The sequence below is a fragment of the Rhinatrema bivittatum genome, chromosome 3 (genome assembly GCF_901001135.1).
Source record: "Rhinatrema bivittatum chromosome 3, aRhiBiv1.1, whole genome shotgun sequence".
Taxonomy (NCBI): Eukaryota; Metazoa; Chordata; class Amphibia; order Gymnophiona; family Rhinatrematidae; genus Rhinatrema; species Rhinatrema bivittatum.
The window spans coordinates 288,895,234-288,919,349 of record NC_042617.1 but is presented as its reverse complement, the minus strand read 5'-3'; the positions used below and the strand labels follow the sequence as shown (position 1 = coordinate 288,919,349).

Below are 24,116 nucleotides of genomic sequence, written 5' to 3'. Positions count from 1 at the left end.
CCTTTCTTCCGGAGCCAGTGTAACCCTTCCCTCTGGTGCATCACTTAATACTTTCCCACTGACCAACCACAGTCTCTCTGTCCTCCTCCACACCCCATGGCCCTGGACCCACCCTGCACAGCAAAACCTTGTCCCCAGGCAGCTGCCCTTCCCAACCAACTTCCTGTGTCTACCAAGTCCCACACTGGGAATAGACCTGAAGTCAACCCACTTCCCAACACCCTCATACACAGACTGCTGCACCAAAAGCCCACACCTCCCAGTTGCGGGCTTTGTATACACACCGATGCCCACAACAGCTCTCCCCAGCCACTCCATGCAGCCATCTGCAGAAGCAGCACTTTGAACCCTGCCTGTACTACAGCTGACCAGGCCCCCACTGGCCCCAGAACCCCACTCGCCAGCTCTCCCGATCCACCCGAATGCCCAGGAGCAAGTTCTCTTGCCATTCCCTCTACCCCCGGTACAGCACTTTGTTTTCCCAGGTCCAACAATCCTCACCAGGGAGAGACGTGCTGCCACCCGGCCCCCCTTCTTCTGAAGACTGCCACCATGCCACTCCTCTGCAGGACCTCACCATCAGGTAAGAACAGGAGCACAGCTAACAAGAAGCCAAGCTAGAGAGACAAGAAAAGATCACAGGGAGGGCACAATTCCCACTTAAAAAGGGAAGTGAAACCCTCCACCCTATTCGTGAGTCCCCGCTCAGACCCCTGCTTGGTTTAAAATTCCCATGAGGACCAATAAGAAAAGAAAAAGGGGGGGAAGGAGAAGGGATGAGAGAGGACACCCATGCCCAATCACCTCCCCAACTCCCCTTCCCCCCACACAAGTGCTTTCACCAAAAGAAGGTTGAGCTAGCACGGTTGATGGCAGCAGGCTGGGACTTTACTCTCCCTGCCTACTACCTATTTATGCGGTGGGAAGCCTCTGTCATTTGCTATACAAACAGATGCTTCAAACAGAGGCAATAGAAAAATGTTGCCTATTGCCACTCAATACTTTACTACTGAAGAAGGATTAGTAACTAGAATGCTTGACTTTGTGGCAAGTCCTGATGAAACAGCTGATGGGACTAGCAAACCACATAGTAACTTCACTGGAGAGCTCAGGATTTTCTTCAATTCAGTATCAGCTCCCAGTGTAGACAATGCAAACACTAGCACTGTGTACACCATCCCAGGTACAGAAAATCTTTATCTTCTGCAAGGAAACTGCCACGCACATAGCATAAGCATGCTATAGATAAGCTCTTAGTAGACATTGCAAGTATATATTTTTCCTTAGTATCTGCCCAGAGAAGGGAAAGATTAAAGAAACTTTGATTTTCTGGCTGTGGAATGGAGAGGAATTCTTCAGCATGTCGCCAACAGATTGCTGCCTCTAAACCCCTCAATATACTTTATTTAGCAAAATCCCATGCAATCGTGGTTGGGCTTCCTATACTGAATATGACACTAAAGAAGCCTCCAGCTATCATTTCAATAAATGTACTATGCCAATGCAATCTTAGCAAATAAATCCAAGCACGTAACAATTACCCAAACATACCTAACACTTCAAAATAAAATATATCTTGATTCACACATATATCCTTTGTTGCAATATATTATCAGTTTTTATAACAAAAGTTTGGAATTTTTTAAAAATGAACTTATTTATTTTTTGCCTAAATTAACTGTTGTTATTCTTCTCCACCTCCTCCTTCAGCACAGCTTCCTAGTGGTTAGAGCTGCAGGCTATGACCCAGAGAAGCCAGTGTTCATGAATGCTGGGCAAATCACTTTCTCCTCCAGTAACTCATGTCCAAACTTAGCCCTGATTCATAATCATTTCCTTTTACCCTCCCATCCTGTGTTTTCTTCCAGACAAGGGCTGTGTTTTGTCACTTGATGTAAGAGTAGAAATTAACTTCCCCTGACGCAGCCAAATGACGAAATATGAAATATGGCCCATGCCGGGAAGAAACTAAAAAGAAGAGAGGATAAAAGGAAAGGATTCCAAATCAGTACTTGAAGAAGAAAATCGTTAATTTTGGCAAAAGCTATATGCTTGGATTTATTGTATTTTTGTATTTTTCGATGTTTGCATTGGCACAATAAATTTATCGAAACAGTCATTGGTTGCAAACCCACCATAACTAGAACGTGGCAGAACGGGACAGCCGAGTCTTATTTCATCAGCCCTGACTGCTATCCAAAGTGGACCTGAAACTGCGCGCAAGAGGACAACACCCAAAATGTTGGAGAAGCGCACCTGCTATTTTTTTTTTTTTGGTAACAGCATTCTGCTTATTTCTGAGGAGGTAGTTACAAAACAAAAAAACCCCATAATTTTGAAAGAAGTGGCAAAATTGCTACTGAAATATATTCCACACTGCAATCCCTACGAGATGAACTGACCCAGAGTACGGATACTTTACACATGCAAAAATGAAAGGCCTTTCCTCATCCAAAGCTGCAACAGCCAAGAGAGATTTTCCAGCTTTTCTAAACTGTGCGACTGCATGCCTGGAAAAACAGTGCAAATGGTCCAAAGAGGATTGGCTTTCTTTTTTTTTTTTTTTGCTCTTCAGCCTCTGGCACTTCAGACTATGGAACAGCTCGATTTATTCGGATATGGAAAATGTGGTGGTAAGCAGCTTGCAGCTGGCTGTGGATGTACTACTGTCCGATGAGATGGCGCGAGTTTCAAATAACGGAGGACTGGAAACTGAAAAGCACTGCTGTGAAGGGGAAGAGCGCATTTCAAGCCTCTGAGGTTCTTCCTAACAGTCCGTCTGGGCTCATCAGCTAGACATGCTGAACGCATATTTTCCCCACATCAAAACAAGTGGAATGAGAATGGCAGGAAGTGTTCTGCAGAACTGATAGAGCGAGTCAGCTGCTTGGTCATATGAATTCTGATTAAGTCCTGTGCCGACTACCACGTACATGATGACTAAGAAAGACAACCCTCCTCTCACTGTTGCACGGAATCACCCAAAATTAACACCCACAGAAAAGAAGAGATGGACACTCAGGGCAAAAAGCAACTTCCATCTGCTGTCTGTTTAAATGGGTTGCGGTTGTATTGTTATCAGCTCTATTCTCTTATAATGCTGCTTTTCAAATCTGCTATTGTTGGTTGTTTTTTTTTTTTTTTTGGGGGGGGGGGGGAGGGATTATGGGATAGCATGCAGATATAATTATTCATGAGAAGTACACCAAAATCAATGAGAGCTATCTTTACTACCTTAAGGCCCATTATTTTCAATGGAACTTAAGTTATGGCTAACATAATCTGAATGCTACCCATGAATGTCTTGCTTAGAAAAGCAGTTTACAAATATATTAGATAAATGTAATACATTATTCTACTAATACATTCTTGTTCATGTTCTGACAGACACCAGAGTGTGTCATTTTATTACGATCTTACAGCTCTTCATGTTGCAAGCCTACGTACCCAAGAGTTTAGGGAAGCACAGCGTAATAAACTGTTTTAGGCAAACTGTACACTTCAGGGGCGTGATAGCAAGGTGGCTGGTAACAGTCAGGTAGAGCCTGGAAGTTTGTCTATGAGAATTGCCTCCTGTTCTGACCCATGTCTGGTCTCCTGCTTCAAGTGTTGCGGCCTGCTCCGGCTCTCGCTCTTCTCTATGCTCCAGCCTTTCGTCCATTCTGGCCCCGGGCCTGGTATCCATCCCAGCGTCTCCTCTTCACTCAGAGACCCCACATACGTCAGCCAGCCCCGGTACCCAAGGGCTCAACCTGAGGGAAACGTGGGCTGGTAGTGGTGAAGCTCCTGTGGGGGTCTCTGCTTCATCCCGGCCTCGCCTTCCGATGGTGGGGACCTGTGGGGGTTTCCTCCACAGGTGGTGCCAACTCCACCTCACGCAAGGGGTCCACCTTTCAGAATCATAACAATAAGCCAAGGCCATGGATCCGGCGGAGGCTTCGGCCCTACAAGCCATTCCAGGCTCGGCCCAGAAAATCCTGGAGCAACAGCGAGTTTTAGAGACCTTGACGTCCTCCATGGAGCGTCTCAATGCCCGCATGGACTCTGTGGTCGCTGCAGGTGCAGCTCCTCCACCGGCACCGACTCCTCCCTCGATGCAGGTGCCCACTCGCCAGGCGATCTCGTTGCCAGCCCCTCCACGCTACGTCGGCGACCCCCACCAGTGCCAGGGGTTCCTTAACCAGTGCAGCATGCACTTCTGTCTCCAGTCCTCCCTATTTCCGGACAGTGCGACAAAAACCACGTATATTCTAACTCTGCTGGAAGGCAAGGCCCTGGCCTGGGCATCCCACTTGTGGGAACGTGCCGATCCGGTACTGCAAGATCTTCCTCGCTTCTTGGAGCTGTTCCGGACAGTGATTGAGGACCCGGGACAATAGGCAGCCGCCGGCACCGACCTTCTGCATATCCGCCAAGGGAGACATTCTCTTTCTGATTACACAATTGAATTCAGAACCCTAGCCTCGAAACTCCACAGCCGAGGGCAGCAGAGGAGGCCATATACCAAGTCTGCGAGGTCCTCGATGTCAGGAAGCGAGGCCGCAAGTGGGAGTATCTCCTAGCCTGGGAGGGATTCGGGCCTGACAAGAACTCTTAGGAACTAGCTACTAACATTCTAGACAAGGACCTTATTAAGAGATTCCACACAGATCACCCAGGAAAACCCAGACCTTCTAGGGGGAGGTCTAAAGGAAGGGGTACTGTTATGGCTGCCGGCCGCAGCTTCCCGCAACCAGCACCCGCCACTCACTGGTGTGGGGCTGCTTCCCCGGGCTCGCTGGCTGCAGCGGTCACCACATCCGGGACTCCTTTTCCCGGTCGCCTCAACTGCCACACAGCTAGACCGCATTCCAGCTCCTGCCGACCCGCCAGCTGCTTCCTGTGCAGGCCCCATTTTGGCAAAGTCTGTATTTTTGAACTGCAAAACTCGGGTCTTCGTGTGACTTCACCGTATCCTATTTGCGATATCAAACCATACCGTTTGATGATCACTGGTGCTGAGGTGGGCACCCACCCAGAATTTAGAGACATTATCTCCATTAGTGAGCACTAAGTTGAGTATAGCTCCCTCCCTCATGGGTTCCATTACCATTTGTTTGAACAGAGACCCTTGCAGGGCATCCACTATCTTTCTACTTCTGTTAGATTCTGCAGAAGGGATTCTCCAGTCCATGTCCGGCAGATTAAAATCTCCAACAATCAACACATCTCTCTTCCTTCCCACCTTTTGGATGTCTTTGATCTGATCTCTGTCTAGTTCTTTTGTTTGAGTTGGAGGCCTGTACACCACTCCAGTAAAAACGGATGCACCATCATCTTTTTTTCGGACGGCCCATAATGCTTCTTCTCTACCCCACTTTCCTTGCAGTTCAGTTGCTTGGATATTATTTTTGACATAAAGTGCTACTCCTCCCCCTTTTTCGTCCTTTCTTTCCTTCCTTAACAAGTTATAGCCCGGTATGGCCTTATCCCATTCATGAGAATCCGTGAACCACGTCTCCGTGACAGTAGCAACATCCAGTTCTACCCCCACCATTAAGGCCTGCAGGACTGGGATTTTATTGCCCAAACTACGAGCATTTGTAGTCATAGCTTTCCAATTTTTCTCCCTTGCTAGGTTGCACTTCCTAGGAACCTTTTCTAGTTTTCTTGAGCTGATTAGATTTTGTTATTTTCACCTCCCATGTCCTGTAGTTTTTGTACTGCATGGGGATGACAAGACAATTTCAGGGACCATCTCCTGCCACCCCCATTCTTTAAACATCTGTTAATGTAAGATCTGAATTTCTCACTTAGCATCCTTCTTCCTGCTACAGACAAATGTAGGCCGTCTTTTCCATAAAGCCTTTTATTGCTCCATACACGACCCCAATCTCCAATGTATCCAAAAACACTTCTGTACACCAGGTTTTGAGCTAGGTATTGAATTTATTTATATGGCAAAGCTTCTCATCTCCTATTCCATGAACAGGTAATACTTCTGAAAATGCAATAGTCTTTACAGTGCTTCTTATCTTCATGCCTAGATTTTGGAAACCTTTTTGTACTTCATGGATACCATTTCTATTGAGGTCATTGATCCCCCGATGGATGATAACACTGATATCAAAGTTCCTACTTTCTTATTTATTTATTTATTTATTTTAAGTTTTTCTATACCGGCATTCGCGATGGATATCGCATCATGCCGGTTTACAATTAACAAGTGGAGAAGGAACAAAATAATAATAAATAATAATAATAATAATAATAAACATTAAACAAGTGAAGACAAGAAGATTGCAGTTCCAATTGCAGTTCTTCTTCAATGACTTGGACTATCTGGTTTGCATTTCTACTAGCTGAGGATCCTGGAATGCATATAACTATAGTGTCACCATCAAAATGTGCTCCCAAATTGGGTCCTCTGATTGAGTCTCCTAGCAGAAGCAGCTTTCTTTTATGACATTTGGTTCTATTGCAGGTCTTATTCTGCCAGAGCCGACTGTTGTCCGATTGCTTCTGGGTTTCTGAATCCTGGATGTCTGACATCTCTGTGGGAGTGGGGGTGGAGGCACAGGATGCTGTAAACTTGGGGAAGGTGGGGATCTGTTTGTCACATATCTACTTCTACCAGAGCCCACTGTAAACCTTTTTTTCCCCTGGGATTCTGTAACGGCTGTGGGAGATGGATGACAGATGGATGTTTCAGGGAAGGGGAGGTTAATTGCAACCTGGTCAATTGCTCCCTTAGATGGATCAGCTCCATTTTAATTTTAGACAGCTGAAGGCAAAAGGAACAACCCTTTGTTATCCAAATGATAGGCCTTGGGACATAAGCACCACAATAGTTGCATTTATTTATTTATTTATTTAAGAGTTTTTTATATACCGAGGCACGTCTGCAGACATCACCTCGGTTCACAAAGTAACATAACTTAGCAACAAGCTTTACAATAAACGGTTCACAATGTAACATAACTTAGTAACAAGAGCCATTCTCACTAATTCACTAAAATCCTAAAAATATGGTAAGGTATGGTTAGTCCCTAGGAAAGATTTTTAATAGTTATTTGAAATAAGAACTAAAAGTATTAGTGTTATAGGTAGAATAGGCAAACCAATTTTTACAAGCAATATGACAGTTTAAGTTATTAATATCTAGGCTGTAAGGAACTACTATGTAATTGGAGATGAGGTAACTGAAGCTAATTATCTAGGAGACCAGGGAAGCGAATATATGAAATGGCTAGGAGGACAGGCTATACGTTTTTAAATTCTTAGCCCCAGAAAGCAGACAAGATAGCTCCCTTTCAGGTTCCAATTACAAATCTGCCCCTTTCTAACAAGCAAGGCACAATCTTTTGCTATAAAGCCCTATTTCATTAGGCACAGGTAAATTGCAAAAAAAAATGTCACTTAGTTTCAGCAAGGCTTTGAGTCAGGAAGATCCCAGCTCTAAAAGACTCCGTTTCCCCAGCACATGAAGACCGTGGCCAACCAATTCCAGTCAACCCCACACTTCCACTAAGGATGGCAAAGAGAGTACTGTGAATAAGAAAGACAGGGGAAGACGGAAAAGTGCTGACAAATGTGAGAATCTGAAGGAAGCGGTGGAAGCGAAGCCCTTAGGGGGGGGAGTATCCAGCATGGAGCAGGAATCATGTAAATATTTCTCAGTCACTGCCCTGCTGAAAGGGGGAGGGACTCGATCTGGCCAACTGATCCTGGTGATTGTAGAAACCTTAACCCCTTTGTGGCTGTTCCTTGGTTTCTAGAACTAGGTCTGAGAAATGTACACTGCACTGGCTGCAGTGGGTTTTTAGAATAAAGTTACTGGAGTCTGGCAGCCCTTCTTTTCTGTGGCCTTTTAACAGGGATGTAAATATTCTGATTACATTTCGCCACAATGTGGAGGGCATAAAGATAATGTAAGAAACCGTTTTCCTGTTGGTTGCATTCTGCTGGAATTCCCCCTCCTTTCTAATTCTGAATAGCTTTTCTTTTGGGGGGCACTCCTGAGCTGCTTTGCCGGCACTTCCGGGGTGCAGGGGCCCGAGTTCTTGACTGTTTGTTTCTTCCAGCAATCAGCAGTCCCTACTCTTTCCGCATACGCTGTTTCATGATATGAAAGTTAGGGAAGTGCAATATTATTTGGTTAAGTCAATTCTGAATTCGAATACTTTGGGCGGGGAGTTTCCTGCCATCCCTCTCCCTCCACCGTCTGGCTCTCGTCTTCCTCCCCCTTCCTCAAGCTGCCTTGGTCAGAGGTCCTACTTAATGAACAGGAAGCTAAGTCTCTTTCCTTGTGTTTTGTTACCCTCACAGAAAAACAAAACAAAACAAAAACAAAAAACTTTGAGGAAACAAACCCTTACAAAACAAACAAGACAACTAGAAACTTGCTATCCCCTACCATGCCAGCACTATCTCAGGACTCAAACCTCACACAAATGTTATACCATGCTCGAATACAGTGGCATACTAAGGTGGGAAGGGGCAAGGTGGGTGGTCCACCCCAGGTGACAGCTAGGAAGGGGGGTGTCATTGGGAGCCCTCCACCCGTACTAACAGAACGCAATTCGCCAATAGGCAAAAACAAGCAACCCCTAGGACAAAAAGAAGAAACTGGCGATAACCAGGATCATACTTGGAGGGTGGCGGGATGGGGGGGGAGGGGGGGGAATCTAGAACGCTGTTCCCTCTCAGCTGCATGCATGTGTGGCCATGTTTTATTCCCCCCCCCCCCCCCACAGGAAACCTCCAGGTCCTCCTTCCTGCCCGCACGGCCCCAGAAGAAAACCATTGCTGGAGCCGCACGGGTAGGAAGGAAGAGGAGCAACATCTGTGGCAGGGCTGCCGTGGATCCCCTCTCGAGAAGAAGAGGCCCGGTAGCAGGGCCGCCACGGACTCCATCCCGCAGCGACCCCCGAAAAAGAGGCCCAGAGGCTGAGGCCCTGTAGAGAATGTGTGTGTATGTGTGAGAGTGAGTTGAGAGATTGTGTGTGTGGGAGTGAGCCGGTATGTTGTGAGAGACAGCCATGTGTGAGAGAGCATGTGTGTTTGTGTGTGTGTGAGAGAGAGAGTGAGAGCGGGGTGTGTGTGAGACAGCATGTGAAAGAGAGTCAGCGTGTGAACTGACAGCCTGAATATGTGTTTGAGGGAGGAAGGAAAGAAGACAGGTGGAGTCAGAAGTAACAGAAAGAAAAAAAAGAGACCCTGCAAAAGGAATTGGGAAAAGACCAAGAAAAGGAACAATTAAAAAAAAAAAAAAAAAGCCTGGGACCAACAAATTAGAAAAATAAGATCAAACAGCAAAAGTAAAAAATGGTTTTATTTTTAAAATTTTAGTGATTGGCATATGTTATCTTAGGGAATGTGGATTACATATTTGAATTTTGTTCTTTCGGACTTTCCATTTTATTTTTGACTGCATGTTTCTATTTCTAATTTGTAGTCCCTTATTCTGTATTAGGTAAGGGTCTGTCTATCTTCTGTGTGTGTAACTGAGGGGCAGTATTTCTGCTGGAAAGTAGTTTTTCTGTAGGGCTTTGTAACAGTAGGGCTTGTTCTGTTAACCCCAGCAGGTGGTATATTAGTGTTCTAAGGCATGGTATGATATTTGCATTGTTGCTGTGTCATAGATAGTGTTTATTTGTTCTTTTTTTTTTTTTAACATTGTTTATTGCACCGTGGACGACGCCTCAGAGGCTGGTCACCCATCCAGGTAATATCCCTCTCGAATGATGGAGAGGACCCACTTGTCCGAAGTTATCTCGACCCATCTTTGGTAGAATTGGGCCAGTCTGCCCCCTATGGCTTCTTCCTTTGGACGGGTCGGCTGATCTTCATTGTGGGGTGCGGCTGGGGCCTGGGCCCGAGCTGGCTCCCCTTTTGTTGTGCTTGTTCCGAAAGGACTGGCTCCTGTCTGCGGGGTGAGCCGCTTGATATGAGCTTCTGTATGGGTTGAAGCGCTGTGATCCTCTGCCCCTGGAAGTTTGGGGGAAGGGTCGCTGGTTTCTCTTATTCCTGTCCTCCGGTAGCCGTGGCAGTGGGGACTCGCCCCACTTGTTGGCTAGTTTCTCTAGTTCGCTTCCGAACAGGAGTGTTCCCTTGAAAGGCATCCTTTGAGTCTCGTTTTGGAAGATGCGTCGGCCGACCAGTTTCGGAGCCAGATGTCTTCTGGCTGCAACGACGGATGGACTTCTCTAGCTGCTGTGCGTACCAGATCTGAAGCGGCGTCCGTGAGGAATGATACGGCTGTTTCCAGGGCTTCCCCCAGGAGTGTTGTTCCTGGTCTGTGCTAAGCAGGCGCGTGTCACCACGGCACAGCAGGCCACGATCTGTAAAGACATAGTGGAGACGTCAAAGGACTGTTTGAGGATAGATTCCAGACGTCTGTCTTGAGCATGCTTGAGTGCTGCTCCTCCCTCCACCGGGATAGTAGTGCGCTTCGAGACCGCGCAGACCATGGCATCCCACTTTCGGACATGCCAGGAGATCTTTGGCCGCGGGATCCAGAGGGTACATGGCTGCCAGAGCCCAGCCCCCTTTGAACGTGGTTTCTGGGGCATCCCATTCCAGGTCAATTAGTTGCTGGATGGCTTGTAATAGTGGGAAATGGCGGGAGGTCTGACGAAGTCCCTCCAAAAGTGAGTTTGGCTTAGGTTCCCCCAAGGCACTTGTGCCCGGGATGGCAAGCTCTTTTAAGCTGTGTGTGACCAGGTCTGGAAGTTCGTCCTTGGTGAAGAAGCGTCTCATGGTTCGATGGGGTTCTGTCCCCAGAGGGAGTTCCCCTTCCTCCAGGGGTTCTGACTCCTCATCTGAGATGTCTGTGTCCCCGAAGGTGGGGCTTCTGGGCGGTGGGATCACTTCCCTGGGCATAGAGGGTCCTGGAATGTTGAGATCCTCTGGTGGTACCTGTGACCGCAATAGGGCTGCTGCTGTTTGAGTCCTTTGATAGTGCTGGTATGGTAAGGTCCTAGGTGTCTTTTTTTTTTGTTTCGCAATGCTTTGGTGTTCTCAAAGTTTTGGCAGCAAAAGGTTTGCATTTACTGAGATGAGTGTGTGTGTGTGTGTGTGTGTGTGTGGAAGAGAGTCTGGGGAATGAATGAGAAGCATGAGAGTGAGTGTGTGTGTTTGTGAGAATGAGCATGAATGCATGAGAAACAGAAAGAGTGGATATGAAAGTGTGTTAGTGTGTGTGTGTGTGCATGTGAGAAAGTTTTTGTGCATGCTGCTCCAATGTTTCCTCTAAGGATTGGGTAACTGTGAGCATAAAATTGGTAGGCTTTATGCCTCAAAGAAAGTAGTGATCACAAGGTAATCAAACCAAAGATTTTTGCTCACATCAACCTAATCCTTAGAGGGAACTTTGTGGATGAGTACTAAACTAAGGCGACTGCACCGGAATCTGCGCTGTAGCGGTCACCCAGCACACACCTCCTTGCGCTGCAGGAAGGACTCCAGTAGCCCCAATAGCAGTAGTCGGCGGGAAGCATCATCAGCGTGCATCTGCTTGCACAGAGGAAGGGGCGGTGCCCTTTATTTGTACCTTCCCCGGCAGTGCAGAGGAATAAGCGGTAGATGGGACGAGATGACTGTCATCATCAATAAGGTGCCTGGGAGGGTTAGGGAGAGAGCAGGACGTGTTTCCTGGGATCATGGTGCCTGGGAGGAGGGGAGAGTGCTTGTTGACAGAATCTTGGTTGGAAGGGAAACGGCTTTGTGGGATATAGCTGCACTGGCGAAAGTGCAGAGAAGGGCAACCAAAATGATAAGGGGCATGGAACGGCTGCCCTGTGAGGAAAGGCTAAAGAGGTTAGGGCTGTTCATATTGGAGAAGAGATGACTGAGGGGGGATATGATAGAAGTCTACAAAATCATGAAAGGACTTGAACAAGTTCATGTAAATCGGTTATTTACTCTCTCAGATAATAGAAGGACCAAGGGGCATTCCATGAAGTTAGCAAGTAGTTCATTTAAAACAATCAAAGAAAATTCTTTTTCACTCAGCGCATAGTTAAGCTCTGGAATTTGCCAGAGGATGTGGTTACAGCAGTTAGTGTAACTGGGTTTAAAAAAGGTTTGGATAAGTTCCTAGAGGAAAAATCCATAAACTGCTATTACGGCTGTACGGGCAGGAGGCAACAGCGAAATAATGAGCCAAGGTGACGTCATTTCATTAATGCCTGGAAACATTTTCTCTTTGCAGAAACCAGCTATTGTGACTTTAGATACAGATTGGAATGCCTTGCTATCCATAGAGTCGGCAATAACTTCCTTAACTCAAGCATTTTTGGAATCCAATAAAAGAGGAATAGCTACTGAAAAAATTGTGAGTTTACAGCAGAAGAGATTGGAAGAGTTGGAGAAAAAAATTATTCCAATTGAAAAGATTCAAATGAATTTAATTCAATTTGAAACTCTTCAATGAAGAAATCTGAAAACATTGAGAATACATTAAGATTTCTGAATCTTAGGATACTTAACTTTCCTATAGTGTGTAAAATTCCTGAGGTGGACTTTTTAAGTCATATCTTGCAGAAAGTCTTAAAGTTCCAAGGGAAGCTATGCCTGTGATAACTAAGGCCTTCAATATACCACGGAAGATACAGAATTCTAATGGAATAGAGGCACACGATCAACAATCTCTGAATATATTAGAAAACCCGGCTGCGATTCGCTGCAATCGGGCCTTCCTACCTGCTCCAGCGGATCTGGAGGATCTATTTTTGGCTTCGGGGATCAGCCGCGCCACTTGCTGAGGCCTGCAGGCTGATCGCACGGCTTGGATCGCTGTTTCAGTAGTGTCGGTGCACACACCCGCAGGACATGAGCGTGTGCGCGGGCCAGTGATGTCATCAACATCTTAAAGGGACGGTGTTGCGTCTGTCGGTCGCAGACGGCTGCAACCGCTCTGCCTTACCTCTTTTCTTCCCTTTTCCTCCTCCTTGGGCTGCCTCCGGTGCCGAGGGCCTTGGCGTCTCCAGCTCAGCATGGGTGTTCCAGTCCGCCATGCTCATTCCCAGGTCCTCCTAGGGTGCACGTTGCCTATGCTCAAATACACGTCACGGAGGGAACCTCAGGGGCATCCCCATCACATGACATCAATACATCTGGGTATTTAAAGCCACTTGAGTTAGCAAGGACTTCGGTTTAGCTACTATGACCGCTCTAAGCTGCTCGCTTAGACGCCTCTCTACACTCCGGGCCTCGCTCCTTACGAAGCTCTAGGCACCCGCTCCTCGGGTGTCTCTCGCTTCCAACTCCTTTCAGGGCCTCTACTAACCAGACAACTGCTCCTCGGGGGTCTCTCTCTCTCTCTCTCTTTCTATTTCAGGATCTCTGGACTATCAGGAACTCGCTCCTCGAGGGCCTATCAGTCTGTGTATCCTGCACCTCAGACCTTCGGTCCCACCATCTTCATTACCAGGAAGACGCCTACACTACGCTCCTGTGAGTACCTCTACAATCCGGTGTTCCAACTCCACCCACCAGGCTCGGCATTATCCGCACTGCAGGCTCCCACCTATCTGAACATCTGGGTGAGACTTCAACATCAGAGACTATTGAACGTATCGGCACCTCGCAGACTGCAGTGCCTTACCTTCCTGCTTCATACCATCTATCTACAGCAGTACAATAAAGCCTTCCATCTACTACATGTCTGCTATCTGAGTTTAGCCTATCGCTGCAGTTCCCCACGGGGCCCCTCCCCGTGGGAGGAGTCATCTCCACAATGACCAAGGGTCCACATAATGCCACAAACACAACAGACGGCGGCAGGAAATATGGGCTCGAGGCAGAGAATCCGTCATCAGAGGCACAGGACTATTTGAAGACCAACTGTTCCGTGTTCTCTTTGTCTTGTCAACAGTTAAGGTGGAGTGAAGTCTGCCAGTTTGCTCCAGCTTCAGCCTTCCTTTGTTTCGTCCTGTTCCTGCTTCGTCCTGTTCCTTCTTCAGCTTGATCCTGATCCAGCCAGTTCCAGATCCAGTATTTTCCACGTTTCAACTACCTTTCGCTGATGTTCCCAACATCTAAAGACTGAACTCGAGGGGAATGTCGACTGGTATGAACTAATATCCTGTTAAGTCTTCTTCGCTTGCATCGCCTTCCGCTGACGAAATCTCAGGGGCTTCACCTTTGAGACAGACTTCATAATGTCGCGGAGAAAGGGTCCACGATCACAACAGAATATAACTGAGATTCTGGAAATGTCTTTGGAAACAGAAATTTAAGCTACAGGAACTTTATTTGTTTCATTTGCTTTTGACTATGATCGTAATCTAGTATTGAAGTTCTTCTTTAGAAATAGAACAGCCCAGTTTCATGGGCATAAAGTAAAGGGTTTTCCCAGATATCATGAGATCTACACAAGATCGGAGAAAAAAGTTTCTAGAAATGAGACCGGAGGTGTTAAATAGTAGTGTTAGATTTCTTTTGAAGTACCCTTATAAATGCTTAATAAGATTTCAAAATGAAAATTATGTATTTCTTGAACCAGTACAATTAAGATCTTTCCTAGATGCGCACGCCCAGGAAGTTCAAACTTGATAGTAAGGTTGTGGAAATGCTCTAATGTGTCTGTTTCTATGAGATATTGGGCCAAATTTTAAAAGCCCTATGCACGTAAATCCAGAGGATTTTTTTATAGTTTCAGATATATAACAATATTTCACAATACAGAAGTAACAGAGATTATCGGTGAAATATCACTTATTACAATAAAGGTCATAAAGAAATATTCTGTAATCTCAAATATTATAGGAAATATGAGAGGGAGCCAAGAGAGAAAAAAGCCTGCGCACGCATATTATAAAATCGGGCGTACATGTGTGCGTGCCGGGTAGCACGCGCACATGTACGCCCGCACGCTTCTTTTTAAAATCTACCCCATTATGTTTATTCCTTAAGAATGTAAGAGCTCCTTTTTTCTCTCTTGACTCCCTCTCATATTTCCTATAATATTTGAGATTACAGAATATTTCTTTATGACCTTTATTGTAATAAGTGATATTTCACTGATAATCTCTGTTACTTCTGTACTGTGATATATTGTTATATATCTGAAACTAAAAAAATAAAATTATAAAAAAAAACCCTGCTATTATGGTAATTAATAAGCAATAGTAGCTTGTCATTTATCTTATGTTTGGGTATTTGCCAGGTATTTGTGACTTGGATTGGTCACTGTTGGAAACAGGATGCTGGGCTTGATGGACCCTTGGTCTGACCCAGTATGGCATGTTCTTATGTTCTTATGGCATAGCCTGTGGAGAGATTAGTTGTGGGGGCCATAAGGGGGAGGCTGCATGAGGTGTCTTGAGAGAAAGGGAAAAGGTATGGAGTCTTTTGGGGAAGTGCAGAGTAGAATCTCAATCTTGAGGAAGGGAACCCCTTTTGCCCTTCCCTCATGGGTAGGGGGGGGGCATTTCTGGCTGATTCACCCTGGGGCCCCCCCTCTAAAGTCATCCCTGGTATAGCCTATCTCACTAGCAGCCAAAGAGCAGTACCGGCCCTCAAAACTTCTGTCAACAGTCAAAGAAGAGAGGGAGAGCCCCGACATGAGTCACAGTGTGTGTGTGAGCAACAAAACATGTAAGACAGAGGGAATGTGAGAGAAAGTGAGGGTGTAAGTGGTATGAGACAGTGAAACCATGTATGAAAATACAGCATGGGAGTTGTGTATGAAAGAGGATGTGTAAAAGGGCAAGAGAGTATGTGTATGAGAAAGTGAGAGTGTTTAAGAGAGAGCATGCATGTTTGTGTGTGTGTGAGAGAGAGAGACAGCATGTATGATTGAGTGTGTGTGTGTGAGAGAGAAAGCATGTATTGTTGGTTTTATAAAAAATGGCAATTTTATTTTTCTATTATTGCACTGCATACAAAGTCTGGCTTGTAGTGGTCTCCAGTTCCAATTTTGTCTGCATATTTTTATTTATATTTTGTGGTCTCTTTATTGTGCATCTGATGAGGGTCTGTGTGTGTTCTGCATGTGTGACAGAGGTGAGGTATTCTGCTAGCAGGTAGTTTCTGTGTAGGGATCTATAGCAGCCTGGCTTGTTCTGTTTTCCTAATAGGAGGTGCAGTTGTGTTGTAGGACCTGGTGTAATATTTGCAGTGTTACCTTTTCAGTGGTAGGATTTAGTGCTGGCAGTTGGTGCCATTTTGGTATGGGAGGTTTCCTATTAAAAAAAAAGAGATTTTTTTTTTGAACAAATTATCAGCTAAGAAAATCTTTCTGCTAGAGTGGACTTGCCCCCTGTTTGTGTGAGTGAGAAAAGCTGCTGGCTGTGCTACAGCTGTTACACAAGACTTGGCTCCTTGTTCAGGTTTTTAAAAGGTGTGCCAATTTATTGTTTTCCTTCTGTTTTATTTTACTACATCTGGCATGTTCCTTTGCTTTATTCTAGTTTGATCGCCTAAATCTGTGGTTTTTATTCACACTAGCTACATTTTATTTTTGTTGCAGTTTTGATTTCATATTGTTTACTCTCTCTTAGTATATAATTTATAATTCCTGCATCATGTAATTAATATTTCATGTTGCTGTAACCTGCCTTAAGCACATGGAAAGGCAGGCTTATAAGTCTGCAAAATAAATGGCGGCTGAACTCTATAGTTACAGTTGTGCTCATAGGTTTACATCCCCCTGACAGGATTTGTAAGATGTGTAGCATTTTAAGAAAACATGAATGAAAAGACACAACATGTCTTATTTTTAATGTGTTTCAAATTAAACTATTGCACATCACAGAATAGCACAATCATTAAACAAACCATAACAATAAAGGAAATAATAAAATGGTCCTGTTCAAAATTTTGCATACCCTTGAATGTTTGGGCTGATAAAATACACTCAAGTTGACACACACAGGTTGAGATGGCAGTGAAGGGTAGGTATCCACACCTGTGCCTTGTTTGATTGTAATTATTGTCTGTGTATAAATAGTCAATGAATTTCTTAGCTCTTGAGAAATCCTTTTGCATTTCATCCAGAGCTGCACTGACTTTGGTGGTGATTGAAGCAAAAGAACTGTCAAAGGATCTGTGAGCAAAAGTAGCTCAACTTTATAAATCAGGAAAAGGATATAAAAAGATATCCAAAGATTTGAAAATGTGAATCAGTACTGTTCAGACTCTGATCAAGAACAAGAAGTGGGAAATTATGGGTTCTGTTAATAGCAAGCCACGGTCAAGTAGAACAAGAAAGATTTCAGACTCAGCTGCCAGGAACATTTGTCAGGATGCAAAAAAAAAAACCAAACCCATCAGCAACTTCTACTGAAATACAGGCTTCTCTGAAACAAAGTGATTTGGGTGTTCCAGCAGGCACAATAAGGAAGTACTTGAACAAAACTGGGCTGCATGGTAGAGTTGCCAGAAAAAAAAAGCCAGTGCTGCACCAATGCCACAAAACAGCCCACTTACAATACGCCAGACAGCACCCAGAGAAGCCTCAAAACTTCTGGGACAAAAAAATATGAAGTGATGAGACTAAAATTAAATGTTATGGCATATGCACGTAAATGCTGCCTCTACCATGTAATTGGGGGGGATTTTAGTAGACACGCGTGCAGACGAAATTAGCAGATTCCCCAGTTCACACAGTTCATAGGCCTACCTTTTACACTGTTAGCTTCAACCCTTAAAACCCCACCAACCTCTTTAGTTTTTTGTTTCAGGACTTACACGCCATCCATAGCAGAAATACAGTTACGCGGTAGGGGACCCCCCAGCGCGCACTTGTGTGCGTAAATATGTGCAGATTTCATTGAGATATCTAGGAACGCCCACGCCCTGTCCAGACCACACCCACATCCCATCCCTTTTTGCAATAAATGTTTTGTGCGCATACCCACACAGTTTTTAAAATCTGTCCAGGGCACGCCGGCCCGATTTCTGCACGTATCTCCCCGCTTGGGCAGCGTAGTGCTTTCAAAATTTGCCTTTATGTTTGGAGAGGACTCAACAATGCCTATGAAGAGAAGCACACGATCCCTACCGTGAAGCGTGAAGGTGGATCTCTGCTGTTTTGGGGAGGGGTGAGCTACAGTGGCCCAGAGAATTTAGTCAAAATTGATGGCAGGATGAATGCAGCATCTTATCAGAAAATATTGGAGGAGAATTTGCATTCGTCAGCCAGGAAGCTGCGCATGGAGCGCACTTGGACTTTTCAATATGACAATGATCTGAAACATAAGGCCAAGTCAACCCTTCAGTGGCCGCAGCAGAAGAAAGTGAAGGTTGTGGAGCAGACATCACAGTCTCCTGACCTCAGCATCACTGAGCCACTTTGGGGAGAACTCAAACATGCAGCTCATGCTAGACAACCAAAGAATTTACAGGATCTGGAGGCTTTTTGCCAAGAGGAGTGGGCAGCTTTACCACATGAGAAAAGAAAGGGCCTCATTCACAGCTATCACAAAAGACTGCAAGTCGTCATTGATGCAAAAGGTGGCAATACAGGATATTAAGAACTAAGGGTTTGCAAACATTTGAACAGGACCATTTTATTATTTCCTTTATTGCTAAGGTTTGTTTAAGGATTGTGCTATTCTGTGAGGTATAATAGTTTAATTTGAAACACATTAAAAATAACAGACATATGTTTTACCTGATCACTCATGTTTTCTTAAAATGCTGCAAATCTTACAAATTCTGCAGGGGATGTAAACTTATGAGTACAACTGCAGGTAGCTAGATCCTTTTGAAAATCGAGCCGTAAATGGATACTACACCTAGGGCCTGATTTTCAAAAACATTTACAAGCTTAACACAGGATTTTACATGTGTAAATGCACTTTACCCATGTAAGTGGGCTTTTGAAAATTGCTACAATATATGCCATTGAATTGCCAATAGGTTTTAGCCATGTTAAATAAATGGCTTTTGAAAATTGCCACAATAGTATGTAACATTTACATATTACTCTTCTTCGAAAATAGACCAGTGAGCCTGACATCAGTGCCGGGAAAAATAGTGGAAACTATTCTCAAGATCAAAATCATAGAGCATATAGAAAGACATGGTTTAATGGAACACAGTCAACATGGATTTACCCAAGGGAAGTCTTGCCTAACAAATCTGCTTCATTTTTTTGAAGGGGTTAATAAACATGTGGATAAAGGTGAACCGGTAGATGTAATGTATTTGGATTTTCAGAAGGCGTTTGACAAAGTCCCTCATGAGAGGCTTCTAAGAAAACTAAAAAGTCATGGGATAGGTGGCGATGTCCTTTCGTGGATTACAAACTGGTTAAAAGACAGGAAACAATTTTCTCAGTGGAAAAGGGTAAGCAGTGGAGTGCCTCAGGGATCTGTACTTGGACCGGTGCTTTTCAATATATATATATATATATATATATATATATAAATGATCTGGAAAGGAATACGATGAGTGAGGTTATCAAATTTGCGGATGATACAAAATTATTCAGAGTAGTTTAAGGTTTAAGTTTTGTTTATTTTTATACCGTCATCTCGGTAAAACCATAATAACGGCAAGCAATAAATTAAAGCAAGAAAATACAATACATAAACACAATCACAAGCGGATTGTGATACATTACAGGAGGACCTTGCAAGACTGGAAGATTGGGCATCCAAATGGCAGATGAAATTTAATGTGGATATGTGCAAGGTGATGCATATAGGGAAAAATAACCCTTGCTGTAGTTACACGATGTTAGGTTCCATATTAGGAGCTAAAACCCAGGAAAAAGATCTAGGCACCATAGTGGATAATACTTTAAAATCGTTGGCTCAGTGTGCTGCGGCAGTCAAAAAAGCAAACAGAATGTTGGGAATTATTAGGAAAGGAATGGTGAATAAAACGGAAAATGTCATAATGCCTCTGTATCGCTCCATGGTGAGACCGCACCTGGAATACTCTGTACAATTCTGGTCGCCGCATCTCAAAAAGATATAGTTGCGATGCAGCAGGTACAGAGAAGGGCAACCAAAATGATAAAGGGGATGGAACAGCTCCCCTATGAGGAAAGGCTGAAGAGGTTAGGGCTGTTCAGCTTGGAGAAGAGACGGCTGAGGGGGGATATGATAGAGGTCTTTAAGATCATGAGAGGTGTTGAACGAGTAGATGTGAATCGGTTATTTACACTTTCGGATAATAGAAGGACTAGGGGGGCATTCCATGAAGTTAGCAAGTAGCACATTTAAGACTAATCGGAGAAAATTCTTTTTCACTCAACGCACAATAAAGCTCTGGAATGTGTTGCCAGAGGATGTGGTTAGTGCAGTTAGTGTAGCTGGGTTCAAAAAAGGTTTGGATAAGTTCTTGGAGGAGAAGTCCATTAATGGCTATTAATCAAATTTACTTAGGGAATAGCCACTGCTATTAATTGCATCAGTAGCATGAGATCTTCTTAGTGTTTGGGTAATTGCCAGGTTCTTGTGGCCTGGTTTGGCCTCTGTTGGAAACAGGATGCTGGGCTTAATGGACCCTTGGTCTGACCCAGCATGGCAATTTCTTATGTTCTTATGTGGTTTCTCTGTAGGGATCTGTAGAAGCTTGGCCTGTTCTGTTTTCCTGATATGACTTGTTAGAGTCTGGTGTAATATTTGCGGTGTTCCTTTTTATAGGTAGGATTGTTACTGTTTTAGTGTTGGCAGATACTACTGTGTTGATACGGGAGGACCATGCCCACACCCACCATGTTACAAAAGGCCTAATGCCATATGAGTTCCAAATGGCAGAGTTTTCTGGTTGGCACCATAGCAGTGCATGTAACTATCACAACAATGTATATATTATTTTTGCCTCAGAATATCATTTTTCATGTAAAGTCTATTGTTACAAATTCATAATTTTAAATTGTGTATGGGGAGGAGGGGGCACCAGGTTGTAAGGTTTGCTTAGGGCGCCTAATACCCTTGCACTGGCCCTGCTGCAGCCAACAGGGGGGCCCATCCCTCCGACAGTAGAGGTGGAGGAGGTCTGTGGACGCCGGGGGAGCCCATCCCACCTAGCAGCAGAGGTGAAGGCCATCCCACCCAACAGTAGAGGTACAGAAGGCCCACGGTCCAACTGAAGGAGAGGGACTGAAGCCAGAACCCACACGTATGTGCGTGTGGAAGAGAGGGAATGGAGAGGGAGTGGGGCCTGTGTGTGTGTATGTGTGTGGAGGAGAGGGAGAGGAGCCAGCATGTGTGTGTGTGGAAGAGAGGGAGAGAAACCAGTACATGTGTGTGTGTGTGTGTGTGTGTGTGTGTGTTGCGACCGTCGCTGCCCGATGCCTTCACTCCGCCCACTTTACCTCTGAAGGACGGCTGGCTGCCGCGGCATCTCCCTCTGGCATCCCCGGACCGGCTCGACACTGCAGATCCGCCATGTTGCCTGAAGCCTAGGGCGCACGCTCCGAATGAACTACCAGCAAGGGCGCGAATCTCAGGGGCGTCCCCCTGAGATGACGTCATCCGCTTCTGATATTTAAAGGTCTCTGATATCGCTATCAAACTGAGTTAGCAAGGGACAGGATAGGACTAGGTTTCTCGTTTACCCTGCCTAAGCTACTCTGCCTCCTCGGGCTTTCCAGAGGTACCCGCTCCTCGGGGGCCTCGCTCTCTCTTTGCTTTTCAGGTTACAGACAGGAACCAGTACTCGCTCCTCGAGGGCCCTCGTTCCTGACTATCTACTGATGCTCTTCTGCCTGGAAGCCATCACTGTCTACATCATTGTGAGTTACCATCGCTCTCTCAGAGCTTTCCCTGGAACCAGGTACTCGCTCCTCGAGGGCCTATCCTTTCCAGGTCCTGAGCTCCCTGAGACCAATAAGTGAGTATTGTCATCTAAGTTCTGTTCATGAACTCTGTATACCCTGCCTACTCACTGTCTACAGTTTCTCAACAGCTCAGCCATCCAGGGATCGCTGTTCCAGTATCTGAGGGACTTCAGCCCTGCCGGGCACTTCAGCTCACTACTGCCACCTCTGGTGGTTTCAAGACCTATTTAATAAAATAATTAGTGTGTGTCTGTCTCCATACTCTAAGCCTAGCCGGTGGTCCCTTTCAGGATCTTTCCCCAGGGGCGTGGTCATCTGCCACCGGCCCAAGGATCCACCCACTACTATCTCCAGCAGTCTATAACAACAGATTGCTACTCCGCCTATGGAATACATCAGATTGCTACTCCTATCTGATTGCTCCTCCCACCAGCATAGCGGATTATGACAGTGTGTGTGTGTGTGTGTGCTGTGACCATGTGTGAGTTTGGAAAGAGTGTGTGTGTCTATGTGAGCATGAGGAATAACCTATGTGTATTTGAGGAAGGAGAAAGTTTTGTACCTCCCTTCCCTTCCCACTACTCCATGCTAATCTCAGGTTGACCGGAAGTTAAAAGTTCCCAGGTATGGAGAGTGAGTGATTTTTTTTTTTTTAAATCCTTATTGAATTTAATTAATCTGGTGTTATTTGATGTGTGTGCTGTTTTGAAACATTGTATTGGTGATTAGGAAATAAAAAAAATATATGAGTTTTTAATTACTGGATATTATTCTGTTTCATGCTGTTTTGAAATATTAATTCTTTTTATTAGTAATGTTTTACTATTATGATTGATGCTTTATATTTCTTGATTTTATTGTTTGATGTTTTCTGAGGAATGGTGATGCTTTTGTTTTTCCATTGATGCACTACATACGGAGTCTGACGCGTTGTAGTTTCCAGTTCACTTTATGTCTGTATTTTTCCATGTATACTTTAAGGTCACTTTATTCTGTATTTGGTGAGGGTCTGTCTGTGTTCTGCATTTCAGATTGAGGTGAGGTATTCATTGTAAGGACCTGTAGAAATTTGGTTTGTTCTGTTTTCCCTATAGAAGATATAGGGGCGGATTTTAAAAGGGTTACGCCCATATATTAGGCATGTAACCGCGAAAATCCGCTCCTGCACGCGCCGAGTCTATTTTGCATAGGCCCAGCGACGCACGCAAGCCCTGGGACGCGCGTATGTCCCGGGGCTTTAAAAAAGGGGCGGGGAGTGGACGGGGTGGGGCGGGGCAGGACCAAGGCCTATGCCACATGTTCATGCCACAGTTCTCATACTTAGCCCGTCCATCCATTACACGCTATCTCACACAATGTATTCACTTTGTTTTAGTTATCGAGTTTTCTCTCCACTTCTTCTTCTCCCTAGTTACGTCTCCCCTGTTCATTGTAACTTTCATCGCTGCATGTTTGCTATTGCTATTGTTATTATTGTTATCATACCCCCTGTTCTATGTAAACCGATATGATATGATTATTTCATGAATGTAGGTATAAAAAAAAAAAAGAAAAAGTATTAAATAAATAAATAAAGGCCTCCGGCACAGCGGCCGTGTCAGGGGATCACGCGACGGCCACAACCTATGCCTGCCCAGAGGCAGGCGCAACGTATTAAGCAAGGTCAGGGGGGGGGGGGGGAGGGAACAGGGAAAGCCATCGGGGCTCCTCTAGGGCTCGTCTCGTGCAAGGTGCACAAGTTGCACTCCCTTGCGCACGCCGACCCCGGATTTTAGAACATGCGCGCGGCTGCGCACACATGTTATAAAATCGGGCGTAGATTTGTGCGTGCCGGGTTGGGCGCACAAATCTATGCCCGCGTGCACCTCTTAAAATCTGGTCCATATTGTCTTAGGGCCTGGTGCAGTGTTTGCAGGGTCACCTTTTCATAGGATTGTAACTGTTTGACTGCAGGCAGTTACTGCTGTTTTGGAATGGGAGGTTTATTATATTGTAATTGTAATTTAGTTTGCTCTTGGCTTTCCCAGGATCAAGCCCACACCCAGCAGGCATTACAACATTTCTAATACTATATGAGGTAGATTTTAAAAACATACGCGCGAATAAAAGTACACCGGATTTTATAAGATACGCGCGTAGCCACACGCGCGTATCTTATAAAATCCGGGGTCGGCGCGCGCAAAGGGGGTGCACATTTGTGCAACTTACGCGCGCCGAGCCCTGCGCGCGCTGCCCGTTCCCTCCGAGGCCGCTCCGATTTCGGAGCGGCCTCGGAGGGAACTTTCTTTCTACCCCCCCCCCGCACATTCCCTTCCCTTCCCCTACCTAACCCACCCCCCTGGCCCTATCTAGACCCCCCCCCCCTACCTTTATCGGAAAAGTTACTACTGCC

The 24,116-nt window shown here is 45.2% G+C and overlaps 1 protein-coding gene across 6 annotated transcripts in view; it reads right to left on the bottom strand.

Moving 5' to 3' along the window:
- Positions 1-24,116, bottom strand: part of B4GALNT1 (beta-1,4-N-acetyl-galactosaminyltransferase 1) — a 183,328-nt gene that overhangs the window by 123,643 nt on the left and 35,569 nt on the right. For 2 of the 6 annotated variants that reach the window (XM_029594917.1, XM_029594916.1), the window contains exon 2: positions 502-617. The exons of the other annotated variants lie outside the window; for them this stretch is intronic. The gene's annotated coding sequence lies outside the window, so the exon portion shown is untranslated. The remainder of the gene's footprint in view (positions 1-501; positions 618-24,116) is intronic. 6 annotated transcript variants of the gene reach the window in all.